This window comes from Balaenoptera ricei, chromosome 11 (genome assembly GCF_028023285.1).
Source record: "Balaenoptera ricei isolate mBalRic1 chromosome 11, mBalRic1.hap2, whole genome shotgun sequence".
In the NCBI taxonomy this organism is placed as follows: domain Eukaryota; kingdom Metazoa; phylum Chordata; class Mammalia; order Artiodactyla; family Balaenopteridae; genus Balaenoptera; species Balaenoptera ricei.
This window is the reverse complement of record NC_082649.1, coordinates 20,560,279-20,573,747: the sequence shown is the minus strand read 5'-3', so window position 1 is coordinate 20,573,747 and position 13,469 is coordinate 20,560,279. Positions and strand designations below refer to the sequence as shown.

Genomic DNA, 13,469 nt, shown 5'->3' with positions numbered 1-13,469 from the left:
AGACGCGCAGGCTCAGTAATTGTGGCTCACGGGCCCAGTTGCTCCGTGGCATGTGGGATCTTCCCAGACCAGGGCCCGAACCCGTGTCTCCTGCATTGGCAGGCAGATTCTCAACCACTGCGCCACCAGGGAAGCCCAAGAGTTTTTAAAAAATAAATTCCTGATATGTGATCCTTATCAGATATGTGACTTGCAAACATTTTTTCTTGGTTTGTGTGTTGTCCTTTCACTTTCTTGGTGGTGCCATTATCAAAGGACTACCTTTGTCTTTGTTGATACTGTCTAATATATGCAGAGTTTCTGTTCTATAATTCTTTCTTTGGATTATTTTATTGTTCTTTAACATTCTTGAGATGGATGCTTTTTAGCCTTTCTTTTTTAATATTCACATCCAAGGCTATATATTTATCTCTGAGTACTCCATTACCACATTGATCATTCTAGCTTCATCCCCTTGCTTATCTATTGAGTCCCACTCCAACAATGAGAAAGCTGGCTCTCACCATTGTTGTCCATGTATTTAATTATGCAGTTCCAGTATACATGTATAAAAGTATCAGAATTGCTAACCCATACCCCTAGGCAAAATAGCTTTGTCAACTAGATTATAGTAGTTCCTATGTGCAGCTCCTTGTGCCTCTAATCTTACAGACTCCATTCATTTCCAAAGATACTTGGCCAGCACTTTTCCCCTCACCCACTTCAGTTAGGTTGTTTCATACATTTGTAACAGTTAGATTCTCTTGTCAGTCTATATTCTTTCTTGGGATTCCTCAACCTCCTAAATGATTTTTTTTTTCTTGTTCTTACTTTCTCAGAGCCTTAAAAAAAAACAACAACCTTCTAGATTTGAATAAGTGTAGATGTTACTACATTTATATATTTTACCTGAAACAACTACTGTGTATTTTCTGACTAATGGATAAAATCTTCTTTTATTTGCCTACGTCTTTTATTTCAAACTTCAAAATGCTGCCCTCTCCTCTCTAATATTTTGAAGTTTGATGAATAAACCTGTACTCCATTTATGCTTCCCCTGTCCCCTAAATCTTCATCTCTTCAGAATAAAAGAGTTCTAACTTTTAGGCTCTAACTAGAAAGCCCTTCCATCTACTTTATAACTTCAATCTCATTTCTCAGGATCTCTCTCAACTCTGGTATGTCTTCCTTATGGTGTCGGGAACCCAAAATGCACAGCATATCTAGCTGTGGAAACTGAGTGGTTTTTGAATAAACAAATTTCATTTTGTTTCCAGTGTCCTTTCTGGTAACACTCAGTGTTTAATGGCCTTTTGTAATGAAACATGCAATGTGATGTCTTAAGGGAATTGTCTAAGCTGGTGCTTTTTTATTAAATAGTTTAGCTTAGAACCCATTATTCTAAAAGTATAATTGGAATTACTTTTCCCAAATGTTTCTTCATATTTGCCTGTTGCTCTTTTGCCATAATTTTGCCTATTCATACAGCCTCATGAGAACTTGTCTCTCAATTTCTCATTTTGATTTCTGGAACAGCGTGAAGGCCATTTGCAATCTTGAAGGTTTCACGTTACTGGTTCAACAAATATTTATTCAGTTCCTAATGGAAAATGCAGTGATGAAAGATTCCCATATGAAGCTCGCAGCCTAATGTTCTTCTGCTAGATCACTGGTTACTAAAGCATTTTGAGTATAGACCTCCGTTTTAAATTAATTTTTTATTGGCCCTCATTCAATAGTGGTGTTTTTAATGGCTGGTCATTGGGAACAATATGTAGATTGGGAACTACCATTCTAGGTAATTTATGAAAGCATTAAGCTCCAGTCCAGAACTGGTCAATGGGTTTCAAAACTCCACTGTTTCATGGTTCCCCATAAGTGACAGTCACATAAACACACACACACACACACACACACACACACACACATACACACACACAGACCCACACACCATAACATTTGCCCAAGTTCTGTGGAATTCAGGGTTTTGTTGGTTTGTTTTTTGGTGGAATTTGGGCATTTAAAGTCTATAGAAATTCTGTCTACTAGTTTTGCTGTAATCATACTGTTTTTACCCATTCAAAGAATTCTAGTAGGCTAATGAGGCCCTTTCAAAATTAAGATATTCCCTCCCCTTCACCCAGTTGATATGTTTTCTTAAGTATTTGGAAAATTTCCTAGTCAACTAGCAGATCCTGTAATAAAAACTGAGAATTTATATTCACTTTTTTTTTTTTTTCTTTTTTTTTTTAGTTTCCAGATCTTCCTTGAATAGAAACTTATCCTGAGAGAGGACACAGTGTCAATCTGCCAGTCCTGGAGTTGTTATTTACCCCCGAGGGGGTTGTACTTACTGTAGCATGGTTCCACTGTCTCACTTTTGAGTGAAATTTGCTCTCAGCCTAGACTCCAGAGAACTGAGGAACCTGCCTTGTCTGTTGACTAGGCCACACTAGATCACTAGGTGAGCTCATCATGCCTGGGTCCAGCTTGTTCAGATGCTTCAGGGTGAGCCCTGCTGAGTGTTCTGCAGGGTAGGCCATGGTCCCTGCAGGTATTTATGGACATGGGGCAGGGGCCATCACCAGACTCTGAGCCCTGAGTACGGCCCCCAGGCAAGGTAGGCAGCTGTCTGTGGTTTGCTCTTCCTAACTTGGGCATGCCACTTGCAACAGGTTGCAGAGACTGGTGTATGCTGAAGCTTTTAATCTTGACTACACCTTTTATTTTAATTAAGTTACTTCATTGATTTTCTGTCTTGCTGAGTCATGCCAGTGCTTTAAGAATTTTATATTAATGATTTTTAGGGTCTTCTGTAAGAAGCTCATTAAATTTTTTGACTTGCCTAATTTCTTCTTCTTCTTATATATTAAATATATAATTTAATAAAATTACATAAGCGATATAATTTGAAATAAATGCTTTGGAAAAAAATTGAAAATACAGATAAACAAAAGAAAATAATCTAATCATCTGTTGAGATACATTTAACATTTTAGAGTATTCTTCTACCCTTTTTCATAAAAATTATATTTATTAAATTTTTTTGTTAAATAGAGATTTGCTGTATATACACTTCAGTATCCCTTTTTTCTCATTTTATATTAGGAGCATTTCTAATAGCCTTAAACATTGATCTATAAATGATGCCTATCATTTAATTGTGTTAATATACCGTAATTTACTGAACCAATTTCCTATTGCTAGAACTTTAGGTTGTGTTGTATGTTTTGTTATAATATAATTTTGTTATAAATAATTCTGTAATGATTATCTTTGTCATGTGCGTCTCTATTTCCTTAGGATATATTTCTGGAAGTGGAATTATTGAGGCTTATATATATATATATGTATTACTAAAGTTCTGTGGAAAATGCCATTGGTATCTTGGAAAGTGATTGCACTAAACCTATAGATTGCCTTGGGTCCTATGGTCATTTTAACAATATTAATTCTTCCAATCCATGAGCATAGTTTATCTTTCTATTTGTTTGTGTCATCTTCAATTTCTTTCATAGGTGTCATAGTTTTCAGAATACAGGTCTTTTACCTCCTTAGTTAGATTTATTCTAGGTTTTTTTTTTTGACATGACTGTAAATGGGATTGTTTGCTTAATTTTTCTTTCTGATAGTTCATTGTTAGTGTATATAAACACAATAGATTTCTGTATATTCATTTCATATCCTGCAACTATAGTGAATTCGTTGATGAGTTCTAGTAGTTTTATTGGTGGCATTTACAGGGTTTTGGTATCATATCATGTGCATACACTAACAGTTCTACTTCTTCCTTTCCAATTTGGATGGCCTTTATTTCTTTTACTTGTCTGATTGCTGTGGCTATGACTTCCAATACTGTGTTGAATAAAAATGGTGAGAGTAGGCATCCTTGTCCTGTTCCTGATCTTAGAGGAAATATTTTCAGCTTTTCACCATTGAGTATGATGTTAGCTGTGGGCTTGTCATTTATGGCCTTTATTATGTTGTATGTTCCCTCTATACCCACTTTGTTGACAGTTGTTTTTTTTTTAATCACAAATGGATGTTGAATTTTGTCAAAAGGTTTTTCTGCATTAATTTAGATGATCATATGGTTTTTATTCTTCAATTTGTTAATGTGGTGCATCACATTGATTGACTTGTGGAAAATGAATCATTATTGCATCCCTGGGATAAATCCCATTTGATCATGTTGTATGATCCTTTTAATGTGTTGTTGAATTCAGTTTGCTAATATTTTGTTGATGATTTTTGCATCTATGTTATCAGTGATTTTGACCTGTAATTTTCTTTTTTTGTGGTATCTTTGTCTCGTTTTGGTATCAGCATGATGCAGGTCTTGTAAAATGAGTTCAGAAGCATTCCTTCTTCTGTAATTTTTGGAACAGTTTGAAAAGGATAGATGTTAACTCATATTTAAATGTTTAATAGAATTTACCTGTGAAGCCATCTGGTCCTGGACTTTTGTTTGTTGGGAGGTTTTTTTTTTTTTTTGGTTCAATTTTATCACTGGTAGTTAGTATATTCACATTTTCTATTTCTTCCTGATTCAGTCTTGGGAGATTGTGCATTTCTAGGAATTTGTCCATTTCTCCTATGTTGTCCATTTTATTGGCGTATATATTGTTCTTGGTAATCTCTTATGATCCTTTTATTTCTGTGGTATTGTTTGTAACTTCTCTTTCATTTCTGATTTTATTTACTTGAGCCCTCTCTTTTTCTTGATGAGCCTGGCTAATTTTCATCAATTTTGTTTATCTTTTCAAATAACCAGCTCATAGTTTCATTGATCTTTTCTATATTTTTAGCCTCTATTTCATTTATTTCTGCTCTAATTTTTATGATTTTTTCCCCCTTCTACTAAATTTGGGTTTTGTTTGTTCTTCTTTCTCTAGTTCCTTTAGGTGTAAGGTTAGGTTATTTATTTCGGATTTTTCTTGTTTCCTGAGATAGGCTTCTATTCCTATAAATTTCCCTCTTGGAACTGCTTTTGCTGCATCCCATAGATTTTGGATCATTGTGTTTTTGTTTTCATTTATCTTCAGGTATTTCTTTTTTTTTTTTTTTTTTTAAAGGAACCATTTTGAGATATGTCAGAGCACACGGTTCTTTTTTTTTTAATTTTATTCATTTATGGCTGTGTTGGGTCTTTGTTTCTGTGCAAGGGCTTTCTCTAGTTGTGGCAAGCGGGGTCCACTCTTCATTGCGGTGCGCGGGCCTCTCACTATCGCGGCCTCTCTTGTTGCGGAGCACAGGCTCCAGACGCGCAGGCTCAGTAATTGTGGCTCATGGGCCCAGTTGCTCCGCGGCATGTGGGATCTTCCCCGACCAGGCTCGAACCCGTGTCCCCTGCATTGGCAGGCAGATTCTCAACCACTGTGCCACCAGGGAAGCCTATCTTCAGGTATTTCTTGATTTCTACTTTGATTTTTTTCAGTGACCCACTGGTTTTTTTAGTAGCATATTGTTTAGCCTCCATGTATTTGTTTTTTGCAGTTTTTTTCTTGTAGTTGATTTCTAGCCTCATAGTGTTGTGGTTGGGAAAGATACTTGATATGATTTTAGTCTTCTTAAATTTACTGAGACTTGTTTTGTGGCCTAGCCTGAGATCTATCCTGGATAATGTTCCATTTGCACTTGAAAAGAATGTGTATTGCTGCTATCAGATGGAATGTTCTCTATATATCTGTTAAGTCCATCTGATCTAATGTGTTGTTTAAGGCTAGCGTTTCTTTACTAATTTTCTCTCTGGATGATCTGTCCGTTGATGTAAGTGGGGTGTTGAAGTCCCCTACTATTATTGTGTTACTATCAATTTCTCCCTCTATTTTAATATTTGCTTAACATATTCAGGTGCTCGTATGTTGGGTGCATATGTATTTACAATCATTATAGCTTCTTCTTGAACTGACCCCTTTATCATTATGTAATGTCCTTCTTTGTCTCTTGTTCCAGTTTTTGTTTTAAAGTCTATTTTTTCTGATTTTGCTACCCCAGCTTTCTTTTTTGTTTCCATTTGCTTGGAATACCATTTTCCATCCCCCTCACTTTCAGTCTTTGTGTGTCTTTAGATCTGATGTGAATCTCTTGTAGGCAGCATATGTATAGGTCTTGTTTTTGTATCCACTCAGCCACTCTATGTCTTTTGATTGAAGTATTTAGTCCATTTACATTTAAAGTAATTATTGATAGGTATGTATTTATTGCCATTTTGTTAATTATTTTCTGGTTGTTTTTGTAGTTCTTCTTTTGCCATCTTCCCTTGTGATTTGATGTCTATCTTTAGTGTTATGTTTGGGTTCTTTTTTCTTTTGTGTGTGTGTATCCATTACAGATTTTTGGTGTGTGGTTACCATGAGGTTTATATATAGCAATCTATATATATGGTCAATTGCTTTAAGTTGCTGATCTCTTAAGTTAGAATGCATTTTAACAACTCTGCTTTCTTACTCACCCCTCTCTATTTTGACACCATATTTTACATCTTGTTTTGTGTGTCCCTTAATTACTTATTGTGGATATAGATGGTTTTACTACTTTTGACGTTTAACCTTCCTACTAGCTTTATAAGTGGTTTATCTACTACCTTCTCGGTATTCTGCCTTTACCAATGAGATTTTTCCTTTCATATTTCTAGTTGTGGCCTTTCCTTTTCTACTTAGGGAAGTCCGTTTAACATTTCTTGTAAAGGTGGTTTGGTGGTGCTGAACTCTTAGCTTTTGCTTGTCTGTAAAATCTTGATTTCCCCTTCAAAGGTGAATAATAGCATTGCCGGGTAGAGTTTTCCTGGTTGTAAGTTTTTTTCATCACTTTAAATATATTGTGCCACTCCCTTCTAGAGTGCAGAGTTTCTGTTGAAAAGTCAGCTGATAGTCATGGAATTCCCCTTGTACATAACTAGTTGCTTTTCCCTTGTTGATTTAATATTCTCTCTTCATCTTTAATTTTGGCACTTTAAATACAGTGTGTCTTGGTGTGGTCCTCTGTGGGTTGATCTTTTTAGGGACACTTTGTGTTTCCTGAATGCCTGTTTCCTTTCCCAAGTTAGGGAAGTTTTTCAGCTATTATATCTTCAAATATGTTTTCTGTCCCTTTCTCTTATCTCCTTTGGGACTCCTATAAGGTGAATGTTAGGATGCTTGATGTTGTTCCAGGTCTCTTAAGCTGTCCTCATTTAAACAATTTTTTTTTCTTTTTTTCTGTTCAGCTTGAGTGATTTCCACCACTCTGTCTTCCAGTTCACTGATCAATTTCTCTGTATCATCTAATCCACCATTGATTCCATCTAATTTTCTTTCTTTTTTTTTATGGAGGAGAAAGAAAGAGTGGCTTTATTTCTTTACCAGGCAAAGAGGGAACACAGTAGGCTAGCACCTCAAGAACTGTGTCCCCAATTCCATCTAATGTATTTTTTATTTCAGTTATTGTGTTCTTCAGCTCTATTTGATTCTTGTTTATATTTTCTAACTCTTCGTTAAAAACTTCTAACTTCTGATTTTGTTCATCCATTCTTCTCTTGAGTTCTTTGAACATCCTTTTTTTAAAAGATAAATTTATTTATTTATTTATTTATTTATTTATTTTTGGCCGAGTTGGGTTTTTGTTGCTGAGCACAAGCTTTCTCTAGTTGTGACGAGTGGGGGCTACTCTTCGCTGCGGTGCGCGGGCTTCTCATTGTGGTGGCTTCTCTTGTTGCAGAGCATGGGCTCTAGGTGCATGGGCTTCAGTAGTTGTGGCATGTGGGCTCAGTAGTTGTGGCTCATGGGCTCTAGAGCACAGGCTCAGTAGTTGTGGCACATGGACTTAGTTGCTCCATGGCATGTGGAATCTTCTCAGACCAGGGATCGAACCCGTGTCCCCTGCATTGGCAGGTGGATTCTTAACTACTGTGCCACCAGGGAAGCCCTGAGCATCTTTTTGATCATTAACTTAAACTCTTTATCAGGCAGATTGCTTATCTCCATTTCATTTAGTTCTTCTTCCAGGGTTTTATCTTATTCCATAGTTTGGAATATATTCCTCTGTCACCTCATTTTGCTGAATTCTCTGTTTTTATTTCTAGGTATTAGGTAGGTCAGTTACACTATTGATCTTGGAGGAGTGGCCTTATATAGGAGATGTCCTATGGGGCCCAGCAGTGCACACCGCTTTGGTCACAGGAGCTGTGCTCCAGGGGTGCCCTCTATGTTGGTTGCCTGAGCCCTACTGTTGGGGTGAGCTTATTACTATGGGCACTCTGATAGGCTTGGCTGGTCTGCAGCCCAGTTGGGTGCCAGACCACACCTAGTGAGAAAGCTGCCAGCCCATGGAAGGGTGAGGCCAGATCCTGAGATGGCTGAGGGGCTCAAGGTGTCCTGGAGCTGGTGTTGGCCAGCTGGTGGGCAGAGGTAGGTCACAGGGGCAGCTGACTGCAGAACCCTAGGGAGTCCTGGGGCTAGTGCAGAACCTCTGGTGGGTGGAGCTGGGTCCCAAGGTGGCTGGCTGCAGGCTACAAGGCTGTGAGGTTTCCAAGGCTGATATTGGCTTGCTGGTGGGTGAGACCAGTTCCTGGTGCTAGTGCTGGCCAACAGATGAGTGTAGCCAGATTCAGGACAGCTGGCTGAGTGGTCCAAGGTATCCTGGAAATGGTGTGAGCCAGGTGTTGGGTGAGGTTGGGACACTGGGCAGGTGGCAGCAAAGCCCCAGAGGGTTCAGGAGCTAGTGTTGGGCTACTGGTGTGGAGGGCTGGATCCTGGGGCAGCTGGCTGAGGGGCCCAAGGTGTCCTAGAGTTGGTGTCAGCCAGCTATTGCCTGGGGCTGGGTCAGGAGGCTGTAGAGCCCCGGGGAGTCCTGGGGCTAGTGCTGGCCCACTGGAAAGTGTGGACGAATCTCAGGGTGGCTTGCTGAGGGGCCCAACATGTCTTGGAGCTGGTGTCAGCCAGCTGTTCCAAAGGGCTTGGTATAGGGTAGCTGATCACTGGGTCCCGGGTGGCTGGTTGTGGGACCACGGGGTTCCCGGGATTGGTACTAGTCTCATGGTGGATGAGGCTGGATACAGGGTGACTGGCCGCCAGGCCCAAGGTGTCCTGCAGCTGGTGTTGGCCAGCTGTTGGGTGAGGCTGGGGCATGGGGAGGCTAACTGAAGAGCCCTGGTGGGTGCTGTGGCTACTGCTGGACTACTGGTGGGTGGGCCCAGATTCCCAGGTAGCTGGCTGAGGGGCTGTAATGTTCCAGAGGCGAAGTCAGGCCCCTGTTGGGTGAGGCCGGATCCCAGGGCTAGTGATGACCCACTAGTGAGTAGGGCCAGAGCCTGGGGTGGCTGCCTGGGGGGCCCAAGTTGTCATGGGGCTGTTTCAGCCAGCAATGGGCAGGACTAGGTCACAGGCCGGCTGACTGAAGAGCCCTGGTGATCCGAGAACTAGTGCTAAAGCACTGGTGAGTGGGTCCAGATCCAGTGCCACGGGAAGAGGGCCTTGAGGTGTCCTGGAGTTTGCCAGCTATTGGGTTGGGTTGAGTCATGGGGCTGCTGGCTACAGAGCCCCAGGGGGTCCCAAAGCAGTGCTGGCCCACTGGCAGGTGGGGCCGGATCCCAGGGCAGGTGGCTGATGAGCTGCAGGGTTTCTGAGATGGTGTCAGCCCCCTAGTGGGTGAGGCTGGGTCCCGGGGCTAGTGCTGACCCACTGGTGAGGAGCCAAAGGTTTCCTGGAACTGGTGTTGGCCAGTCTTGCTATACCATGTCTCCACCCCTCCTACTGGTCTCATTGTGATTCCTTCTTCATATCTTTAATTGTAGAAGATCTTTTCTTCTAGTCATCCAGTCTTTCTCATTGATAGTTGCTTTGTAAATAGTTGTAATTTTGGTGTGCCCATGGGAGGGGGTGAGCTCAAGTTCTTCCTACTCCACCATTTTGGCCACTCCCCATTCTGACCCATTTTTTAATTGGGTTGTTTGTTTTCTTGTTGTTGAGTCTTAAGAGTTCTTTTTATATTTTGGATAACAGTCCTCTATCAGATATATCTTTTGCAAATATTTTCTGAACAAAATATGATACACACACACAATGGAATATTATTCAGCCTTAAAAAGGAAAGAAATCCTGTTAGTACATGTTAGTTACAATATAGATGAACCTTGAGGACATTATGCTAAATGAGATAAGCCGATCACAAAAAGACAAATACTGTATGATTATACTTATATCAAGTAGCTAAGGTAGTCAAATTCATAGAAACAGAAAGTAGAATGGTGTTACCAGGGGCTTGGCGGGGGGAGGGAAATGGGGAGTTGTTGTATAATGCGTATGGAGTTTTGGTTTTGCAAGGTCAAATATTTTGGAATTTTGTTGCACTTAACAATGCATATATACTTAACACTACTGAAATCTATGCTTAAAAATGGTTAAGATGATCAGTTTTACATTAAATGTAGTAAAACAATTAAAGTGCAGTAAAGCAATTTTTAAAAAATTTGTTACATCTCTCTACCAAGAATAACTGATCCAAAAATAAAATTACAATGATACCAATTACAATGGCAGCAACAGCTGTAAAATATCTAAGAATTAGCTATGAAAAAGTAAATTTTCAAAACCATAATAAAGAGCAAACAAGATGATTTGAATAAATGAGGAAGTACCCTCTGCTTTTTCATGGGATTAAAAACAACAACAACAACAACAATGCTCCTAAGTTGCTTTTTATTATTATTATTATTTTTTTGACTGCGCCACGTGGCTTATGGGATCTTAGTTCTCTGACTAGGGATTGAACCTGGGGCCCTGGGAAGTGAGACTGCTGAGTCCTAACCACTGGACCACCAAGGAATTCCCTTAAGTTGCTTTTCAGAACTTGTATGCGCCATTAATTTGATTTTTCCCTTAACAGATCTGTGACCTTTGGAAGCATTTTCACATCATTTGTCTACATGGAGTACATATTTCACTCTTGTGAGTGTATTCCTTCATTAGTCAGATATTTACTGGGCACCTACCATGTGACAGACACTTTATATCTCAGCTTTCATGGAGTTTACATCCCTGTGAACAGAATACTGAACATCTTCCCATTTAAAACAAAACTAATCTAATTAAGAAATTATGAGTAGCAAAATGCATTTATAAATTGACAATTCTGAGTGAGTTGCCTTTTCTTCCTCTAGCCCTTTTTCTCAGAGCTTAAACTTCTGGAGGATTCCTGGCTTCATGAGATGCATATAATCAAGATGAATATCATTAACATAATATTTTTAAAAATCAAAACTAAAGCCAAAATTTCATGACAAACAAAATATCAAAATTTTAAAGACAGGATGCTGCATTGCAAGGCCATGCCACCAAGTCTGAGGCAAAAGGCAAAAATGTATGTCCCTATATAAATGCTTTTGTGTATTTTTTAATGATTATTTTTTCACCAACATTAAAGTATTTGAAAAAATAATGAAATGTTGAAAAGTAGGTGTACTAAAACTCACATCATTTTAGTTTAAATATTTTATTTATACCCAAACCAGAATTGACTATAATTTTACTTTCCTGATTTTAATGGAATCCAATCCAATTTTTAATAGCTTTAAAAGTTGACTTTTGGGAAAAACTAACCATTAAAAAATACACAAAAGCATGTATATAGGAGTGCACATTTTAAAATTTTGCTTTAGGTTCCAATATACGTTTTCACGGAATTGATAAACAAAGATGTAGTTAGTTCAACCTGCTTTACACAGTGCATGGAAAGCCTTAGAATCTAACACAGAACTTTGGCTAACTGGTTCATTCAATCAAGTAAAACAAAATATTTAGAAAGGTTTCCTTTTTACACTTTTAGGCTAATTATTCCAGAAATTGCCTCAGTGCTTGCTTTGGCTTGGTGTCAGATATTTGTACTCGTAAGAACAAAGATAAAAGAACTTCATGAGGCTTTACATGGAATCCTTTCTATCAAAATACATTTAAAACATATATTTGGAAACATTTCAAGTCTACTGTGAACAGAATTACCAGGAATTTGGGACAGAAGTGACAATGAGAATCTGCTTTGAAGAAATGGATCATACTCAATTATAGAGCTCTGCCTTATTAGTTGAAAATTGGAAGTAGCTTCCCTATTATTTTCTATTATGGTGTGTTTTTTACATTATTTTAATTTCCTGTTTAAGAAATTTGTGGGACTTCCCTGGTGGTCCATCTTGCAATGCAGGGGACACCGATTTGATCCCTGGTCAAGGAATTAAGATCGCACGTGCCGTGGGACAACTAAGCCCATATGCCGCAACTACTGAGCCCATGCGCTCTGGAGCCCGTGCGCCGCAATGGAAGATCCCGCATGCCACAACTAAGACCTGACGCAGCCAATTAATTAATTAATTAAATAAAACCTGATCTTTAAGAAAAAAAGAGAAATTTGCAGTACTTCCAAAAATGAAAGTGAAAGTGCCACAAATGTACATGAGCTCCAAATCAATTTTAAATTAACACATGAAGAGAATTTTGACCACTTTTGGTTTGGAGTGGAATGTAGAATTAAACATGCACCCAGATTTCATACCATGGATATACCAAAAGTTATTTTGAAATCCCTCTTGGCAAAAATTATATTCCACTATGATTCAGACAGAGGTGCATCATAACAAGAGTTTGTTTAAAGATTGGGGTTTGAGAAATGTAACATTTGTATTTTCCTTGAAAAAATATGAGAGATCAAATGCTTTGCTGCTAGAGCTTTTTATAAACTACTCAGATTGAGTGCAGTTGGTTCAATCTTTAAGTAGCTAGCTCTTAAAGATAGTCTGCTAAGTGGTGGGAAGAGAAAAGCAGAGAGATAGAGTGTTTTTAAAAGCATCTATGTGCAAGTGAGCAGGGCAGTGCACTGGTACTAGGTTATAATGTTCTACAGAATAGTAATACACATTGAGAAGTGCTAGACTTATGAAAACTAGACTTATCATGGTGATCATTTTTAAATGTATAGAAATATCGAATCACTGTGTTGTGTCCTGGGAACTAACATAGTGTTGTAGGTCAATTATACTTTAAAAACAAACAAAAAAAAACCTCATAGAAAAAGAGATCAGATTTGTGGTTACCAGAGGCAGGGGGTGGAGAGAAGGGGATTTGGATGAAGGTGATCAAAAGGTACAAACTTCTGGTTGTAAGATAAATAAGTACTGATTACGTAGTGTACAACAGGATCAACATAACTAACACTACTGTACATTATATATGAAAGTTGAGTAAATCAACTAAGAGTTCTCATCTTATCTTTAATTTTGTTTCTATATGAGATGATGGATGTTCACTAAAAGAAAAAGAAAGAATAAATTTCAGTCTTCTGGAAAGTAAAAACAAAAGAAGTGTTAGACTTGACCTGGGGGTCGGGGGGTGGTGGGTAGCTCGGAAGGCTTATCCAAGGAGGGGATGACTGAGTTATGTTTGAACCTAAAGGATGACTCTCAGTGGCAAAGGAGAGCAGGTGCAGAGACAAAAGCATGGAGGTGGGGAGAGCAGACTGGGTTC

The 13,469-nt window shown here is 38.7% G+C and overlaps 1 protein-coding gene across 14 annotated transcripts in view; it reads left to right on the top strand.

Annotated features, from left to right (window-relative positions):
• Window positions 1–13,469, top strand: part of LOC132374406 (cytidine monophosphate-N-acetylneuraminic acid hydroxylase) — a 269,930-nt gene that overhangs the window by 199,793 nt on the left and 56,668 nt on the right. For 3 of the 14 annotated variants that reach the window (XM_059938057.1, XM_059938054.1, XM_059938061.1), the window contains one exon: window positions 2,233–2,443. The exons of the other annotated variants lie outside the window; for them this stretch is intronic. The gene's annotated coding sequence lies outside the window, so the exon portion shown is untranslated. The remainder of the gene's footprint in view (window positions 1–2,232; window positions 2,444–13,469) is intronic. 14 annotated transcript variants of the gene reach the window in all.